Source organism: Mustela erminea, chromosome 9 (assembly GCF_009829155.1).
Source record: "Mustela erminea isolate mMusErm1 chromosome 9, mMusErm1.Pri, whole genome shotgun sequence".
NCBI lineage: Eukaryota > Metazoa > Chordata > Mammalia > Carnivora > Mustelidae > Mustela > Mustela erminea.
The window spans coordinates 61786301-61805631 of NC_045622.1; the positions used below are offsets into that span (position 1 = coordinate 61786301).

At 39.8% G+C, this 19331-nt stretch overlaps 1 pseudogene; it reads right to left on the reverse strand.

Annotated features, from left to right (window-relative positions):
- Positions 1-19331, reverse strand: part of LOC116599828 — a 50538-nt pseudogene that overhangs the window by 18313 nt on the left and 12894 nt on the right.

A 19331-nucleotide genomic window follows, 5' to 3' on the forward strand; every position in this document is an offset into this window, starting at 1 on the left:
GCTGACAGTGTAATCTCTTTATCCTGACTCCACCTTTACTGTCTGTACTACTATCACAGAAAACCTCACTCCTACACGGTCATCTTTTCTCTATCCCAATTTACTTCTTGCCAGTTTATTTGGCATCTCTTGAGCACAGTCTCTGAATCTCATTGAATAATCACACTGCTTCAATGCCTGTGGAATTTATCAAAGATCTTTTTTATTTGTACACAATAATATTGGCTTGAAATTCAAAGTTAATATATGATATATATTACTTAGTGAAAGGCCTTTTTGGATTCATTAAACAAATACAAAAAGCATTCAAGAAATGTTAATTGAACATTGCAATTTTTGAGCACACAGTGATGTGAGAGAGACAGGTACCATGTAGGGGTTCTGTTTCCATCACTATTTGAACTTTATACTAGCAGGTCCTTCCAACTTTTTTTTTTTTTTGAGATTAAGATTTTATTTACTTGGAAGATAGCGAATGAAAGCATGAGCATGGGAAGGGCAGAGGGAGAGGGAGAAGCAGACACCCTGCTGAGCAGGGAGCATACAGGGTTCCATGTCAGGACCCTGGGATCAGAACCAAAGCCAAAGGATGATGCCCCATCAAATGAGCCACTGAGGTGCCCCGAGGTCTTTACAGTTCTTACTGAGACTATTTCCCAGAGAACAAAAGGAAAACTGTGCTGTTCAAGAATATCTGTTTCCTTTAAATTTTCCTGTTCCAGGATTTCTTCTGGAGACATAGGTCATTTTACGTGAAACTGAGAGTATTCTTGAAACCCTTTGGAGAAACAAAGACAATAGAGTCATTACTCCTCTCTCCTAACTCTGCAGATTCTAGTCTTTACTGTGGTTTCATGTACTGTTTGTTTTCACTGGCTATGGAAGGGTATCCTGTGTCTCTAAATGCAAGCCAATGGATGCCCATATGTCCGACATAAATTTTCTTCTTTGTATCAGGATTCCTTTAGGTCATCAGCTTTGAGAACATCATGTAAGCCATGTTTTAGAAGGTGTAGGTTTGCAGAATGGCACCTTGATTTGCTTCAGAGTGCTCTTCATTTTTATTTTTATTCTGATCATGACTCTATGGCTTAAATAATTTGAGAAGTTAAAAAGGTGTCTGATCTGGAGATAAGTATTTCCTTACATTTGAATATTTTAAAACATTTTCTTTTCTTTTTCTTTAATTTATTTTTTATTTTCAGCATAACAGGAGAAGAACAGAGAGAATAAACAGCCATTTGTCTCCAAGTTTCTCAGAGACCTTGTCAAAAATAGCTGCTCCCACTTTAGAGGCACATATGAAGCATCCCCATCCATCAGCTCAATAGGAATACCAGATATCATTAGATCTACAGCAATCTGGGGAAGGGAGAGAAAAAGCGTATCTTTTGTGGAAAACAGTTCTTCCAGAGTTTAATACATCTGGCTTATTTCTCTGAGAATCTGCTCAATTCTCAAGATGCAGTCACTAATCTCTGCAGAAATAGCTTCTATGTCATTTTGCCACTGTTTCAGGGAGGGGTTTTCTGGTACCTTTTGTTTTTCTGTTTGTACCTGGGAGCACAAAGCCTTTTTCTTTTCATTCAGTTTTTCCAAGTGACCGACTGTCAGGTTGTCAAAAAACACACCCAGCCACTGTAAGAAATAGAGGTTGTTACGAATTTCTGAACATTTTTGGATAATTTCAAGGACAAAATGCATGAACTCACTGGGAAGAAAGGCTTTGTTCAATTGTTGACTCCGTATTCTTTGTTTATCTGCCTCGATTTCACTCTTGTGTTGTTCAATACTCTGATTTCCCTTTTCCCTCAGATGGTAGAGTTCTTTATCCCTCTTACATCAAAGACACCGCAGTCATCTCTAAAGAGGTAGTAATTTTTCCTTCATCTGAGATACTGGCATGTCTCCTAGTAGGGCCGTGAGAACCTTTGCCTTATCTTTGGTTTCCTTGCAGTCACTCTGGTCTTCATCAATAAGAAATCCTTGCTTGTGTGCAATCTGGGCACAGTCCTCTAAGCTAAAAGCAGTGTGAGAGAGCTCTGGCAAATCTCTGATTGTAGTTTTGAGCTCCTCTGTTAATTCTGCCTCATTTCGATTCCTGATGCCAATTCTCACTCTTTGGCCAGTAGTATTGGCCATGGTTTTTGCTTTGTTATCAAGCAAACAGATCAAAGTTTTTGATAGCTGACACAGGTCATGGACAAGTTTTTGGTTTTCTGTATTGTCATCAGAAGTTCCATGAGCACCACAACGATGGAAGAGATCTCCTGCAGGAAGGCAAGCTGCTTCTCATGGTCCTTGGCATCTCCATGAAGATTGGTGAAGGTCAAACATTTGTCAAAGCTGTCCTCATCTTCCCCCACAGGACAATACCAGCAGATTTCTACTACACCCTCCATCAAGAGACAGTCTTTGCTGCTCCCCCTGCAATGCCGATGGAAAAAGATACTTACGTTTACTGAGTAGACAGTTCATGATCTGAGATTTGGAAGCAGAGAAGCCCTTTCCAAATTTAATAAAGGACACAATGGGAGTAGGGACACGACACATCTGCTGATTGTTGTAATTGTTCTTCTCTCTTTTTTTTTTTTATTTCCAGCATAACAGTATTCATTATTTTTGCACCACACCCCGTGCTCCATGCAATCCGTGCCCTCTATAATACCCACCACCTGGTACCCCAACCTCCCACCCCCCGTCCCTTCAAAACCCTCAGATTGTTTTTCAGAGTCCATAGTCTCTCATGGTTCACCTCCCCTTCCAATTTCCCCCAACTCCCTTCTCCACTCTAAGTCCCCATGTCCTCCATGCTATTTGTTATGCTCCACAAATAAGTGAAACCATATGATAATTGACTCTCTCTGCTTGACTTATTTCACTCAGCATAATCTATTTGATTACTGGCAACTAGGCCAGCTTTCCCCTGGAAAAGGACATTTGCTTCTGGTGGGCCACTTGTCTGGGCCACAGATAACTGGATTTGTGTTTGGAGATTTTGGAAGTTTGTGCTCTGAGAGTTCATTTTTGAATGAGAGTCTGTCACATCCACACCTGCAGCAATTTGCATTCCAAAGCCACTGTGGCTGCCCCTGATATAATAATCTGGGGCCTCTGCTGACTGCTGTTTCACTTCTGCCAGTTGCTCACTTTGGAAACCCTCTGAAATGGCTTTCCACCAGTAGTTTCCTCCCAGGTGCAGAGGGCCCTGATTAGCATGAGAACCAAACCTATTGAAGAAGGCCTCTGTCCTGGACTTCAGTAAGAGGAGTCTGTCTGGGCCTGTACACTGACCCAGGAGGTCTTCAATGCATTTTAATTCCTGCAGAGCAGCCTTGGATAACTGGAGCTGATCAATGCGAAAGTGGCAGGAAGCCAGTGGCATATAGCTGAACTTGGTTGAGCAAAAATAAGTGTGCTCAGCATGTGATTGTTGGGTTTTCTTAGATTCTGAATGTTTGCTGTCATCTACATTAGCTTCCAGGCTAAGTCCCCAACCTTCACCTTTGGCTGCAGTAGTTGCACTGAAGCCTAGCTTCTCTATAGTCTGGGTGAACATGGCTTCTGCTTGAGCAGATGTAAACTCCTTTGTTTCCATCCGAGTGCTCTGCTCAGGGCCAAAGAGTGAGAACTCCTTTGGGACACTGAGTAGCTCCTCGCTCATCTCTATCAAACCTCTTTGGTCGCTGGTTTTGTAAATTCCCTGCAGGGCCAACCCTCCAGATGTCCATCTCACCAGATCTCTATATGGGAGATTTTGCCTGTGAGACAGTATCCCCTCCATGAGGTTGAGTTGTTTCTGAATGTTTTCCATGACTTCTTTTAAGGACTTTTGTGGAGGTGGCCAGTATTCTTCAGGGATCTCCATTGCCTGCCTCAGCTCTGCCTCTCTTTTCCTCACTGCTTCATCCTGTTGCTGCCTCCCTTTTGACAGCAAGTCTCTTAGCTCCTGCAGTGCCTGCTCTGCCTGCTTCTGCATTTTCCTTCTCATTTACAGCTGAGACTCCTGTGACTCTGAAAGACTTTTTGGGTGTGACAGTTTAAGAAGCACCTCCGGGGCTCTTTCCTTCCAGGAATGTCATGCTTGGGATTTGAGGTTCTGGAGGTCTTTTTCTTCTATGTGTTGTAAGGCCTGGGCACAGGTCACACCCAGTTGTTCCTGCAGCTTGGGCAACCAGTACTCAAGTGCCAGTCCTACTTCTGTCAGCATCTCTTGGAGATCATGCCTTCTTTTGCTTCTGAGCAGGGGCTCATCAGGGGGTAGGCTTTGCCATGTCCATGGATGTGGAAGAAAAGTTACTCAGTTAGCCTGTGTCATGCCTTAAGGAAGGATCAGCCATATGGCCAGAAGGGTGAGTGTACTAAAGATGCAAATCTACGAGGCCTTTTCATTTCTTCCTCGTGTTGTTCTAATAAATATATTCTGTTCACACTGCTTCTTAATTTTTTTTTTTTGAGGACCCACCATACTGTTTACCAGAGTGGCTGCACCAGTTTGCATTCCCAGAATGAGTGCTGGAGGGTTCCCCTTACTCCACATCCTCACCAATATTTGTTGTTTCTTTGTTGTTGATTTTAGCCATTATGGCAAATGTGATGTGCTATCTCATTGTACTTTTGATTTGCACTTCCCTGATGATGAGCAATGTTGATCGTCTTTTCATGTTCCTGTTCACCATTTGGATATCTTCTCTGTAAAATGTCCATTTTTGTCCTACCTGTTTTAAAATTTGATTATTCATCTTTTAAAAGACTTGATTTTTTAAAAAAAGTAATATCTATTCCTAGCATGTGGCTCAAACTTACAACCCTGAGATCCAGAGTTGCTTGCTCTACCAAATGAGTCAGCCAGGCACTCTTAAATTTGATTATTCATTCTTTGAGTTTGTAAGTTATCTCTCTCTCTCTCTCTTTTTTTTTTTTTAAAGATTTTATTTATTTATTTCACAGAGAGAGATCACAAGTAGGCAGAGAGGCAGGCAGAGAGAGAGGGGGAAACAGGCTCCTTGCCGAGCAGAGAGCCCGATGCGGGGCTCAATCCCAGGATCCCGGGATCATGGTCTGAGCCGAAGGCAGAGGCTTTAACCCACTGAGCCACCGAGGTGCCCACGTTCTCTCTCTTTTTATAAGATTTTGTTTATTTATTCATGAGAGACAGAGAGAGTCACAGAGACAGAGGGAAAAGCAGGCTCCCTGTGGCTCAGGTCATGTTCGCAGGATCCTGGGATTGAGTCTTGCATCAGGCTCCTTGCTCAGTGGGAAGACCATTTCTCCCTCTGCATGTTCTGCCTGCTGTTCCCCCTGCTTGTGCTCTCTCTCTTTCTATCTCTCTCTGACAAATAAATAAAATCTTTAAAAAAATGCTAAGAGTAGACATCATTGTCTTGTTCCTAATCGTAGGAGAAAAAGCTTTCAGCTTTTCACGATTTAATATGTTAGTTGTAGTTTGTTATATATGGCATTTATTGTGTTTTTGAGGTATGTTCTATCTATACCCAGTTTATTGAGAATTTTTATCTACAATGAATGTTGAATTCTATCAGGTGCTTTTTCTGTATCTATTGAGATGATCATGTGTTTTATTTATTTTGTTAATGTGGAGTAATCACAATGATTGATTTGTGTGTATGGAACCATCCTTGTATTCTTGAAATAAATCTCACTTGACTGTGTTGAATTTCTTTAATGTATTGCTGTACTATGTGTGCTAATACTGTTAAGGATTTTTACATCCATGCCCTATGAGGGATACTGGTCTGTAATTTCCTCCCTCCCTCTCTTCCCTCCCTTCCTCCTCCTCTCTACTTTCTTTTTCTTTCTTCCTTTCCTTTCCACCCACCCCTTCCTTCCCTCCTTCCTTCCTTCCCTAATGCCTTTGCTCTTGGTATCGAAGTCATGCTGGTCTCAGAGAATGAATTTGTTAGCATTTCTTTCTCTTTTATTTTCTGGAATAGTCTGAAAAGGATAGGTATTAACTCTTCTTTATATGTTTGGTATTCACCCGTGAAACCATGTGGTCCTGGACTTTAGTTTGCTCTGATTTTATTACTTAATAATTCAATTTTGTTACTAGTAATTGGTCTGCTCATATTATCTATTTCTTCCTGATTCAGTCTTGGAAGGTTGAATGTTTCTAGGAATTATGCATTTTTCCTAGATTGTCTAATTTGTTGGCATATACTTTTTCATGGTAATCTCTTATAATATTTTGTATTTCTGTGGTGTTAGAAGTAATTTTTAATTGTATTTTCTGATGTAATTTCTGATTGTATTTATTCAAGTTCTCTCTTTTTTTTTTAAAGATTTTATTTATTTATTTGACAGAGAGAGATCACAAGTAGTCAGAGAGGCAGGCAGAGAGAGAGAGAGGGAAGCAGGCTCCCCGCTGAGCAGAGAGCCCGATGTGGGACTTGATCCCAGGACCCTGAGATCATGATCTGAGGCGAAGGCAGCGGCTTAACCCACTGAGCCACCCAGGCGCCCTCAAGTTCTCTTTTTTTCTTGATTTGTCAGGCTGAAGTTTTATACATTTTGTTGTCCTTTTCAAAAAAATCAGCTCTTAGTCTCATTGATCGTTTCTAAATTTTTTTAACCTCTCATTTATGTCCTCTTATATCCTCTCCAATCTTTGTTATTTCCTTCCTTCTACTAAATTTGGACTTTGTTTTTCTTTTTTTGGTTCCTCTGTGTATAAGGTTAGATGAGTTTTTTCTCGTTTCTTGAAGTGGGCTTTAAACTTTCCTCCTAGAACTGCTTTAGCTGCCTCCCAAAGATTTTAAATGATAGTGTTTTAATTTTAATTTGTCTCCAGCTGGTTTAAAAATTTCTTCTTTGATTTCTTCATTGACCCCTTGATGGTTTAGTAGCATGTTATTTCGCCTCCACTTGTTTATGTTACCTTCGTTTTTTTTTTTTTTCCTTGTAATTGATTTTAAGTTTCACACCATCGTGGTCAGAGTAAATGCTTGATATGATTTTAATTTTAAATTTATTGAGACTTGTTTTGTGGTCTGTCTTGTGATGTATTTGGAGAGCATTCCATGTGCACTTCAAAAGAATGTGCATTATGCTGTTTTTGGGTGAATTGTTTTGTATATATGTGTTAAGTCCATCTGGACTAAGGTGCTGTTCAAGGCCACTTCTTTATTGATTTTCTCTCTAATGATCCCCTTTAATGTATGTGGGGGTGTTAAAGGCCCTACTATTATTTATTGTAAATTTCTCCTTTATGTTCATCAAAGTTTGCCTTATATATTTGGGTGCTCCTGTGTTGGGTATATAGATATTTGCAGTTGTTGTATCTCTTCGTTGGATTAATCCTTTCATATGTAATTACCTTTTTTTCTCATATTACAATTTGTTTTAAAATATTTTTCTGAATTAAGTTTATTTACTTTTCTTTCAAGTCCAGGGGATATCTTTATGACCATTATCTTGAACTCTTTTTTTTCCCTAAGAGTTTATTTATTTGAGAGAGAGAAAAAGGGGGAGCACCAACAGGGGAGCAGCAGAAAAAGAGGGAGAAGCAGGCTCCCCGCTGAGCAGGGAGCCAGATGTGGGGCTTGATCCCAGGACCCTGGTATCATGACCTGAGCTGAAGGCAGACGCTTAACTGACTGAGCTACCCAGGCACTTTTAGCTCTTTATCAGACATATCACTTATCTCTGTTTCATTTAGCTCTCTTTCTGTGGTTTGTCTTATTCTTTTATTTAAGACATAGTCCTCTGTCTCCTCTTTTCATCTAACTCTCTGTGTTTGTTTCTATGTATTAAGTAGGCCAGTTACATCTCCTGGTCTTAAAAATATTAGCCTTATGTAGAAGGCATCCTATAGGGTCCAGTAGTTGAACCCCCCTTGGTCACCAATAACAGGTGCTCCAGGGCTATCCCCTGTGGGGACTGCTTGTATGTTCTTGTCTGGTTGAGCTGCAACTGCTGGAGGTGCACTGGTGGGCAGGGATTGCTTCCTGTGTGGAAATCTGTGAAGCCTTGTTGCTTCACAGTGCATGTGCACTGGGTGGCAGGGTTTGCCTTCTGGTGGTAGGGCTTGCCTTTAGCCTGGCTTTGGAATGAGCTTCTATGACAACTGCTGGGTAGCATTTGGAGGAGAGCTGGTCCCAGCTCGGGCTGTCCACCAGGTGTGATAGCATGGGAGGTGTTTTGAAGGGGCCCCTGTGAAGCAGGTGGGTTGTATAGGGTGGATCCGTAAGGGAGCATTAGTGTGTAGTGCTAGCAAGGTAAATGGGAGGTGTCAGAACTGGCTGCTGAAAGCTTCCCACTATCTAGGCTTGGCAAGAGCAAAAAGTGTCATCTATCAGTACTTTTGTTCCCAGAGAAAGCTCTTGCAGATCCTTTCTTTTAAGATCAGGCCCTTAAAATTAGTCAAATCTCCTTTATGTATACCCCAGGTGTTTTCCACATTGCTGCTTCTTTCCTGTGTTTTAGGTTGAATTATTCAGTGTGTTGGGTCTTTAAAGTCAGCGACTTGGTTTCTCCTCTGGCTCTCCTGGAGTTAAGACCTGATGCTTTCCTTGAGTTAAGCCCCACTGACTTTCAAAATCAGTTGTTATGGGGATGCATCTTCCCAGTGAAGGTCTCCAGGGCTGGGGTACCCAGTGTGAGAATTAATCACCTTGCTCCTCCATTCTTAGGATATCTTTCCTGTTTGCAGGTAGTCCCTCTAGGGGTTTGGTTCCTGATCACATCTCTATCCCTCGTTTTGTTTTTGATGTGGTCTTCTTTCTATACCTAGCTGTGGAATATCTCTTCTGCCAGTCTTCAGGTCATTTTAAGAGTGAGTTGCAATACTATAGTTGTTGCCTTGGTGTTTCTATAGGAGGAGGTGAACTTAGAATTCTATTTGCCCATCTTTTCTATCTTCTTTCCCTAATTATAGTCTTAAGGTGTGTGCCACAGATATAACCAAACCTCCTTTTCAATTGCTTTACAATGAATTCTCATCAGATCTTTAAGCATAGGCATTCTAAAGTCTTTTGTTTTTGCACTCTAATGCTTTGCAAAATTGCTCCTGTAAAAGTGCTTCATCTTCAAAGAGACTAATGGAAAGGACTCTAACAAGTACCGGTCTCTGGAACCTTTCAGATCATACCACTGAACTTAGTGAGAATTTGTAGAACTCTAGTGGAGAAACTAATGGTTTATGAAGCTACTAACAAAAAGACGAAGATCAGTAAGAATTAATTACATGGAGATGAATGAACTGATGAGGATTGTTATAATTTTTATGGTTTCTTTTTTTTTTTAAATGTTGGTTCTTTGTGTTTTGTTTTTCCAGGTTTAAGGGCACGTTTTTCTCTTTTCATCAATAATTTGGTGAAATACACCTTTGTGAGCAAAGGTGAAACACTTATCTTTTTCTGCCTTCCTGATACCTTCAGAATGTAGAAGGTTTTGTATACTCTTAAATATTCTCATTTCATGGCAATACAGTTATGCATAAATTCAGTACATATCTGTTTTCCACAAACTGATGGTTATCAGAGGGGAAGGTGATGGGGGGATGTTGAAATAGGTGATGGGGATTAAAGAATACCCTTACCATGATGAGCACTGAGTAATGTACACAATTGTTGCATCACTGTATTGCACAGCTGAAAATAATATACCACTGTATGTAAACTACACTGGAATTAAAATTTAAAACTTAATAAAAAAAACTATTCTCCTTGTAACAGGACAAAATGGGAAACATTGGTAATATTACCAAGGCTTTGATTAGAATTTCATATTTGAGAGTGATGTAATCCTCAGATATGTAATAGACCCCGGTATGACCACACAGATCTAAGGAACTAAGGCTGACTTTATGGAGCTGATAAAAATTGGCCTAGTACCTTGTTTACAGGCTTCCAGCAGCATTATGAGGTGAAATGGAGCAATCTACTAACTCAAAGTCTGGACTGTGAAACTTCTTGGAGAAGGTTCAAAGGCAGGACTGAAGGGGAATACAATGCACCACTCCAAAACGTGCCACTTTGGCACAGGGATTGTCTTGAGCTGAAGGCAATTAAGACCCACTAGGCTTAAGGAATAGCTTTTTTACCTGTTTCTTAACTGCTTAAAGAATTTAAATAGGGGACTTGTATCAGGAAGAGAGCTATTATCAGAAATAACTTTTTATATCAGAAAGACTTATCTGCATAGCATGGCAAGTATTTATCAACCATTTGTTCTTCTCAACTTCCTGTGAATTGTCTTCCCCACTTTGAAGCCCCAAACCCCTAATGTCTTCTCATTAGCTCAGTAGCTTGAACTGCCTGACAGCCTTTAGTCATCATGTCTTTGTGGGGCACATGTACATACGTTGTTAAATTTGGTTTTCCTCTGTTAATGTCTTTTAAAAAAATTTTAATTTTTATTTCTTTTCAACATAATAGTATTCATTGTTTTTGCACCGCACCCAGTACTCCATGCAATGCGTGCCCTCTCTAATACCCACCACCTGGTTCTCGCAACCTCCCACCACCCTGCCCCTTCAAAACCCTCATATTGTTTTTCAGAGTACATAGTCTCTCATGGTTCACCTCCCCTTCCAATTTCCCTCAACTCCCTTCTCCTCTCCATCTCCCCTTGTCCTCCATGCTATTTGTGATGCTCCACAAATAAGTGAAACCATATGATAATTGACTCTCTCTGCTTGACTTATTTCACTCAGTAAAATCTCTTCCAGTCCCATCCATATTGCTACAAAAGTTGGGTATTCATCCTTCCTGATGGAGGCATAATACTCCATAGTGTCTATGGGCCACATCTTCCTTATCCTTTCGTCCGTTGAAGGGCGTCTTGGTTCATTACACAGTTTGGCGACCATGGCCATTGCTGCTATAAACATTGGGGTACAGATGGTCCTTCTTTTCACGACATCTGTATCTTTGGCGTAAATAATCAGGAGTGAAATGGCAGGGTCATAGGGAAGCTCTCTTTTTTAATTTCTTGAGGAATCTCCACACTGTTCTCCAAAGTGGCTGCACCAGCTTGCATTCCCAACAACAGTGTGAGAGGGTTCCCCTTTCTCCACATCCCCTCCAACATATGTTGTTTCCTGTCTTGCTAATTTTGGCAATTCTAACTGGTGTAAGGTAGGATCTCAGTGTGGTTTCAATTTGAATCTCCCTGATGGCTGGTGATGAACATTGTTTCATGGGTCTGATAGCCATTTGTATGTCTTCATTGGAGAAGTGTCTGTTCATATCTTCTGCCCATTTTTTTGATTTCATTGTCTGTTTTGTGTGTGTTGAGTTTGAGGAGTTCATTATAGATCCTGGATATCAACCTTTTGACTGTACTGTCATTTGCAAATACCTTCTCCCATTCCGTGGGTTGCCTCTTTGTTTTTTTGACTGTTTCCTTTCCTGTGCAGAAGCTTTTGATTTTGATGAAGTCCCAAAAGTTCATCTTCGCTTTAGTTTCCTTTGCCTTTGAAGACATATCTTGAAAGAAGTTGCTGTGGCTGATATTGAAGAGATTACTGCCTATGTTCTCCTCTAGGATTCTGATGGATTCCTACCTCATGTTGAGGTCTTTTATCCATTTTGAGTTTATCTTTGTGTACTGTGTAAGACAATGGTCGAGTTTCATTCTTCTACGTATAGTGCCCAGTTTTCCCAGCACCATTTATTGAAGAGACTGTCTTTTTTCCACTGTATATTTTTTCCTGTGTTGTCGAAGATTAATTGACCGTAGAGTTGAGGGTCCATATATGGGCTCTCTACTCTGTTCCACTGGTCTATGTGTCTGTTTTTATGCCAGTACCATGCTGTCCTGGTGATCACAGCTTTGTAGTAAAGCTTGAAATCAGGTAACGTGATGCCCCCAGTTTTATTTTTCTTTTTCAACATTTCCTTAGCGATTTGGGGTCTCTTCTGATTCCATGCAAATTTTTGGATATTTGCTCCAGCTCTTTGAAAAATGCCAGTGGAATTTTGATCGGAATGACGTTAAAAGTATAGATTACTAAGCAGTATCAACATTTTAACAATGTTTATTCTTCCGATCCAAGAGTATGGAATGGTCTTCCATCCTTTTGTGTCTTATTTAATTTCTTTCTTCCTTTTTTTTAGATTTATTTTTTATTTATTTTCAGCATAACAGTATTCATTATTTTTTTTAAACCACACCCAGTGCTCCATGCAATCTGTGCCCTCTATAATACTTACCACCTGGTGCCCCAAACTCCCACCCTCCCGACATTTCAAACTCCTCAGATTATTTTTTAGAGTCCATAGTCTCTCATGGTTCACCTCCCCTTCCAATTTCCCCCAAATCCCTTCTCCTCTCTAACTCCCCATGTCCTCCATGCTATTTGTTATGCTCCACAAATAAGTGAAACCATATGATAATTGACTCTCTCTGCTTGAATTATTTCACTCAGCATAATCTATTCCAGTCCCGTCCATGTTGCTACAAAAGTTGGGTATTCGTCCTTTCTGATGGAGGCATAATACTCCATAGTGTATATGGACCACATCTTCCTTATCCTTCATCTGTTGAAGGGCATCTTGGTTCTTTCCACAGTTTGGCGACCATGGCCATTGCTGCTATAAACATTTGGATACAGATGGTGTATCTTTGGGGTAAATACCCAGGAGTACAATGGCAGGGTCGTAATGATGTTCTATTTTTAATTTCTTGAGGAATCTCCACACTGTTCTCCAATGTGGCTGCACCAACTTGCATTCCCACCAACAGTGTAAGAGGGTTCCCCTTTCTCCGCATCCCCTCCAACACATGTTGTTTCCTGTCTTGTTAATTTTGGCCTTTTTAACTGGTGTAAGTTGATATCTCAATGTGGTTTTGATTTGAATCTCCCTGAGGGCTAGCGATGATGAATATTTTTTCATGTGTCTGATAACCATTTGTATGTCTTCACTGGAGAAGTGTCTGTTCCTATCTCCTCCCCATATTTTGTTATGCTTGTCTGTTTTGTGTGTGTTGAGTTAGAGGAGTTCATTATAGATCCTGGATATCAACCTTTTGTCTGTACTGTCATTTGCAAATATCTTCTCCCATTCCGTGGGTTGCCTCTGTGTGTGTGTGTGTGTGTGTGTGTGTGTGTGTGTGTGTGTGTTTGATTTGTCTCCTTTGCTGTGCAGAAGCTTTTGATTTTGTTTAAATTTATTTATTTTCAGAAAAACAGTATTCATTATTTTTTCACCACACCCAGTGCTCCATGCAATCCGTGCCCTCTATAAACCCACCACCAGGTACCCCAACCTCCCAGCCCCCCGCTACTTCAAATCCATCAGATTGTTTTTCAAAGTCCATAGCCTCTCATGATTCACCTCCCCTTCCAATTTACCCCAACTCCCTTCTCCTTTCTAACACCCCTTGTCCTCCATAATATTTGTTATGCTCCACAAATAAGTGAAACCATATGATAATTGACTCTCTGCTTGACTTATTTCACTCAGCATAATTACTTTCAGTCCCGTTCATGTTGCTACAAAAGTTGGGTATTCTTCCTTTCTGATAGAGGCATAATACTCCATAGTGTATATGGACCAAGTCTTCCTTATACATTCGTCTGGAGCTCAATCACAAGGAAAAGTTCAGAAGGAACTCAAACACCTGGAAACTAAAGATCACCTTGCTTAAGAATGCTTGGATCAACCAGGAGATCAAAGAAGAGCTGAAACAATTCATGAAAACCAATGAGAATAAAGACACTTCGGTCCAAAACCTGAGGGATCAGCAAAGGCGGTCCTAAGGGGGAAATACATAGCCATCCAAGCCTCCCTAAAAAAAATGGAAAAATCCAGAACACAGCAGCTGTCTCTACACCTTGAAGAACTGGAGAATCAACAAGAAATCAAATCAACTCCACACATCAGAAGGGAAATCATCAAGATTAGAGCAGAGATCAATGAGGTAGAAGCCAGAGATACAGTAGAACGTATCAATGAAACTAGAAGCTGGTTTTTTGAAAGACTCAATAAGATCGATAAACCATTGTCCACACTAATCCAAAAGAAAAGAGAGAAAGCCCAAATTCGTAAAATTATGAATGAAAAGGGAGAGATCACAACTAACACCAACGAAGTCGAAACAATCATCAGAAGTTATTATCAACAGTTATATGCCAATAAGCTTAGCAACCTAGATGAAATGCATGCATTCCTGGAAATTTATAAACTCCCAAAATTGAACCAGGAAGAAATTGACAATCTGAATAGACCCATATCTAGTAAAGAGATTGAAGCAGTGATCAAAAATCTCCCAAAAAACAAGAGCCCAGGACCTGACGGATTCCCTGGGGAATTCTACCAAACCTTCAAAGAAGAAATAACACCTATTCTCCGGAAGCTGTTTCAAAAAATTGAAGTAGAAGGAAAACTTCCATACTCTTTCTATGAAGCCAGCATTACCCTGATCCCCAAACCAGGCAAAGACCCTACCAAAAAGGAGAATTTCAGACCAATATCACTGATGAATATGGATGCTAAGATTCTCAACAAGATCCTAGCCAACAGGATCCAACAGCACATTAAAAAGATTATCCACCATGACCAGGTGGGATTCATCCCTGGGCTACAAGGATGGTTCAATATTCGTAAATCAATCAATATGATAGAACAAATTAATATGAGAAGAGAGAAGAACCACATGGTCCTCTCAATTGATGCAGAAAAAGCATTTGACAAAATCCAGCATTCGTTCCTGATTAAAAATGCTTCAAAGTATAGGGAGAGAGGGAACATTTCTGAACCTCATCAAATCTATCTATGAAAGACCCACAGCAAATATCATCCTCAATGGGAAAAAGCTTGCAGCCTTCCCATTGAGATCAGGAACAAGACAAGGATGCCCACTTTCACCACTCTTGTTCAACATAGTATTAGAAGTCCTAGCAACAGCAATCAGACAACAAAGAGAAATTAAAGGTATCCAAATTGGTAGTGAAGAAGTCAAACTCTCTCTCTTCGCAGATGACATGATTCTTTATATGGAAAACCCAAAAAACTCCACCACCAAACTACTAGAACTCATACAGCAATTCAGCAATGTGGCAGGATACAAAGTCAATGTGCAGAAATCGGTGGCTTTCTTATACACTAACAATGAAAATACAGAAAGGGAAATTAGAGAATCAATTCCATTTACTATAGCAGCAAGAACCATAAGATACCTGGGAATAAACCTAACCAAAGAGGTAAAGGATCTGTACTGGAGGAACTACAGAACACCCAAAAAAGAAATTGAAGAGACACAAAAAGATGGAAGACCATTCCATGCTCTTGAATCAGAAGAATAAACATTGTTAAAATGTCTATATTGCCTAGAGCAATCTATACTTTTAATGCCATTCCAATAAAAATTCCACCGGTATTCTTCAAAGAGCTGGAGCAAATAATCCTAAAATTTGTATGGAATCAGAAGAGACCCCGTATCGCTAAGGAAATGTTGAAAAACAAAAATAAAACTGGGGCATCACGCTACCTGATTTCAAGCTTTATTACAAAGCTGTGATCACCAAGAGAGCATGGTACTGGCATAAAAATAGACACATAGACCAGTGGAACAGAGTAGAGAGCCCAGATACGGACCCTCAACTCTATGTTCAATTAATCTTCGACAAAACAGGAAAAAATATACAGTGGAAAAAAGACAGTCTCTTCAATAAAGGGTGCTGGGAAAACTGGGCACCTATATGTAGAAGAATGAAACGCGACCATTCTCCTACACAGTATACAAAGATAAACTCAAAATGGATAAAAGACCTCAATGTGAGACAGGAATCCATCAGAATCCTAGAGGAGGACGTAGGCAGTAATCTCTTCGATATCAGCCACAGCAACTTCTTTCAAGATAGGTCTCCAAAGGCAAAGGAAACAAAAGCGAAAATAAACTTTTGGGACTTCATCAAAATAAAAAGCTTCTGCACAGCAAAGGAAACAGTCCAAAAAACAAAGAGGCAAACCACGGTATGGGAAAAGATATTTGCAAATGACAGTACAGACAAAAGGTTGATATCCAGGATCTATAGTGAACTCCTCAAACTCAACACACACGAAACAGGCAAACATATCTAAAAATGGGAAGAAGATATGAACAGACACTTCTCCAATCAAGACATACAAATGGCTATCAGACCCATGAAAAAATGTTCATCATCACTAGCCCTTAGGGAGACTCAAATTAAAACCACATTGAGATATCACCTCACACCAGTTAGAATGGCCAAAATTAACAAAACAGTAAACAACATGTGTTAGAGGGGATGTGGAGAAATAGGACCCTCTTAAACTGTTGGTGGGAATGCAAGTTGGTGCAGCCTCTTTGGAGAACAGTGTGGAGATCCTCAAGAAATTAAAAATAGAACTTCCCTATGACCCTGCAATTGCACTCCTGGGTATTTACCCCAAAGATACAGATGTCGTGAAAAGAAGGGCCATCTGTACCCCAATGTTTATAGCAGCAATGGCCACGGTCGCCAAACTATGGAAAGAAGCTTTTGATTTTGATGAAGTCCCAATAGTTCATTTTCGCTTTTGTTTCCTTTGCCTGTGGAGACATATCTTGAAAGAAGTTGCTGTGGCTGATATCGAAGAGATTACTGCCTATGTTCTCCTCTAGGATTCTTTGGATTCCTGTCTCACATTGAGGTTTTTTATCCATTTTGAGTTTATCTTTGTGTACTGTGTAAAAGAATGGTCGCGTTTCATTCTTCCACATATAGGTGCCCAGTTTTCCCAGCACCATTTATTGAAGAGACTGTCTTTTTTCCACTGTATATTTTTTCCAGTTTTGTTGAAGATTATTTGACCATAGAGTTGAGGGTCCATATCTGGGCTCTCTACTCTGTTCCACTGGTCTATGTGTCTGTTTTTACGGCAGTACCATGCTGTCTTGGTGATCACAGCTTTGTAGTAAAGCTTGAAATCAGGTAAGGTAATGCTCCTTATTTTATTTTTGTTTTTCAACATTTCCTTAGTGATTCGGGGTCTCTTCTGATTCCATACAAATTTTTGGATTATTTGCTCCAGCTCTTTGAAGAATACTGGTGGAATTTTGATCGGAATGGCATTAAAAGTATAGATTGCTCTAGGCAGCATAGACATTTTAACAATGTCCATTCTTCCGATCCAAGAGCATGGAATGGTCTTCCATCTTTATCTATCTATCTATCTATATATAGTTTCTTTTTTTTAAATTTATTTTTTATTTATTTTCAGCATAACAGTATTCATTATTTTTGCACCACATCCAGTGCTCCATGCAATCCATGCCCTCTATAATACTCACCACCTGGTACCCCAACCTCCCACCCCCCGCCCCTTCAAAACCCTCAGATTGTTTTTCAGAGTCCATAGTCTCTCATGGTTCACCTCCCCCTCCAATTTCCCCCAACTCCCTTTTCCTCTCTATCTCCCTATGTCTTCCATGCTATTTGTTATGTTCCACAAATAAGTGAAACCATATGATAATTGACTCTCTCTGCTTGACTTATTTCACTCAACATAATCTCTTCCAGTCCCGTCCATGTTGCTACAAAAGTTGGGTATTCGTCCTTTCTGATGGAGGCATAATACTCCATAGTGTATATGGACCACATCTTCCTTATTCATTCGTCCATTGAAGGGCATCTTGGTTCTTTTCACAGTTTGGCGACCGTGGCCATTGCTGCTATAAATATTGGGGTACAGATGGCCCTTCTTTTCACGACATCTGTATTTTTGGGGTGAATACCCAGTAGTGCAATGGCAAGGTCATAAGGAAGCTATTTAATTTTTTGAGGAATCTCCACACTGTTCTCCAAAGAGGCTGCACCAACTTGCATTCCCACCAACAGTGGAAGAGGGTTCCCTTTTCTCGACATCCCCTCTAACACATCTTGTTTCCTGTCTTGCTAATTTTGGCCATTCTAACTGGTGTAAGGTGATATCTCAATGTCGTTTTAATTTGAATCTCCCTGAGGGCTAGTGATGATGAACATTTTTTTCATGTGTCTGATAGCCATTTGTATGTCTTCACTGGAGAAGTGTCTGTTCATATATTCTACCCATTTTTTGATATGATTGTCTGTTTTGTGTGTGTTCAGTTTGAGGAGTTCTTTATAGATCCTGGATATCAACCCTTTTTCTGTACTGTCATTTGCAAATATCTTCTCCCATTCCGTGGGTTGCCTCTTTGTTTTTTTGACCGTTTCCTTTGCTGTGCAGAAGCTTTTGATTTTGATGAAGTCACAAAAGTTCATTTTCGCTTTTGTTTCCTTTGCCTTTGCTTTATTTTGATTTCCATTTGCACGATGTATGTTTCTCCATTGTCTTACATCAATCTCCAGGTGTGTTTAGGTCTAAAATGAATCTCTTGTAGGTAGCATACAGATGGTTCTTTTTTTTTTTTTGTTCTGTTTTGTTTGTTTGCTTGTTTGTTTTTTATCCATTCTGACATCCTATATCTTTTGATTAGAGAGTTTATTCCTTTTATATTCAAAATAATTATTGATAAATATGTATTTTTTACCATTTTATTACTTGGTTTGTCTTTGTTTCTTCTGGAGATGTTCTCTGCTTTTCTGTTGTCTTTGTCACTTTTGGTCTTTATTTCCCAGTAAAAGTCCCATTAATATTTCTTGCAGGGCTGGTTTTGTGGTGACAAACTCTTTTAGCTTTTGTTGGTCTGGAAAACTCTATCTGTCTTTCTGTTCTGAATGTTAGACTTGATGGATAGAGCATTCTTGATTGCAGGTTTTTCCCATATTGGCATGGGAAATGTTGGCATGTTGAATATATCGTGTCACCCTCTTTTTGCTTGCCAAGTTTCTCTGAAGAGATCTACAATTAGCCTTACCGTTTTCCCTTGTAAGTGAAGGACTTCTTTATCTTAGTGCTTTTAGAATTCTTTAGAATTCTTTCTTTATACTATTTGCAAATTTAACTACAATATGTAATTGGTGTTGGCCTGCTTTTGTTGATTTCAGTGGATGTCCTCTGTTTCTCCTGAACATGAATGTCTGTTTCCTTCCCTAGATAAGGAAATTTTTCAACTATTTTTCCTCAAATAAACCTTCTTCCTCTTTTCTCTTTTTCTCCTGGGACTTCAATAATATGCATGTTGTTACATATTATGGAATCACTGAGTTTCCTAGGTCTATACTTGTGATCCATAGTTCTTTCTCTCTTTTGTTCATCATTTTCCATTGTTCCATCTTCTATATCACTTATTCATTCCCACTTTTTCCATCCATGTGGTCTTGACAGCCAAACAGTTTCAAATTTGTTATTGCACTTTCCATTTTTGACTGTTTTTAAAACTCTTTTACCTCTGTGTTATGGTTCTTTCCAATGTCTTCCATGCTTTTCTAAAACCTA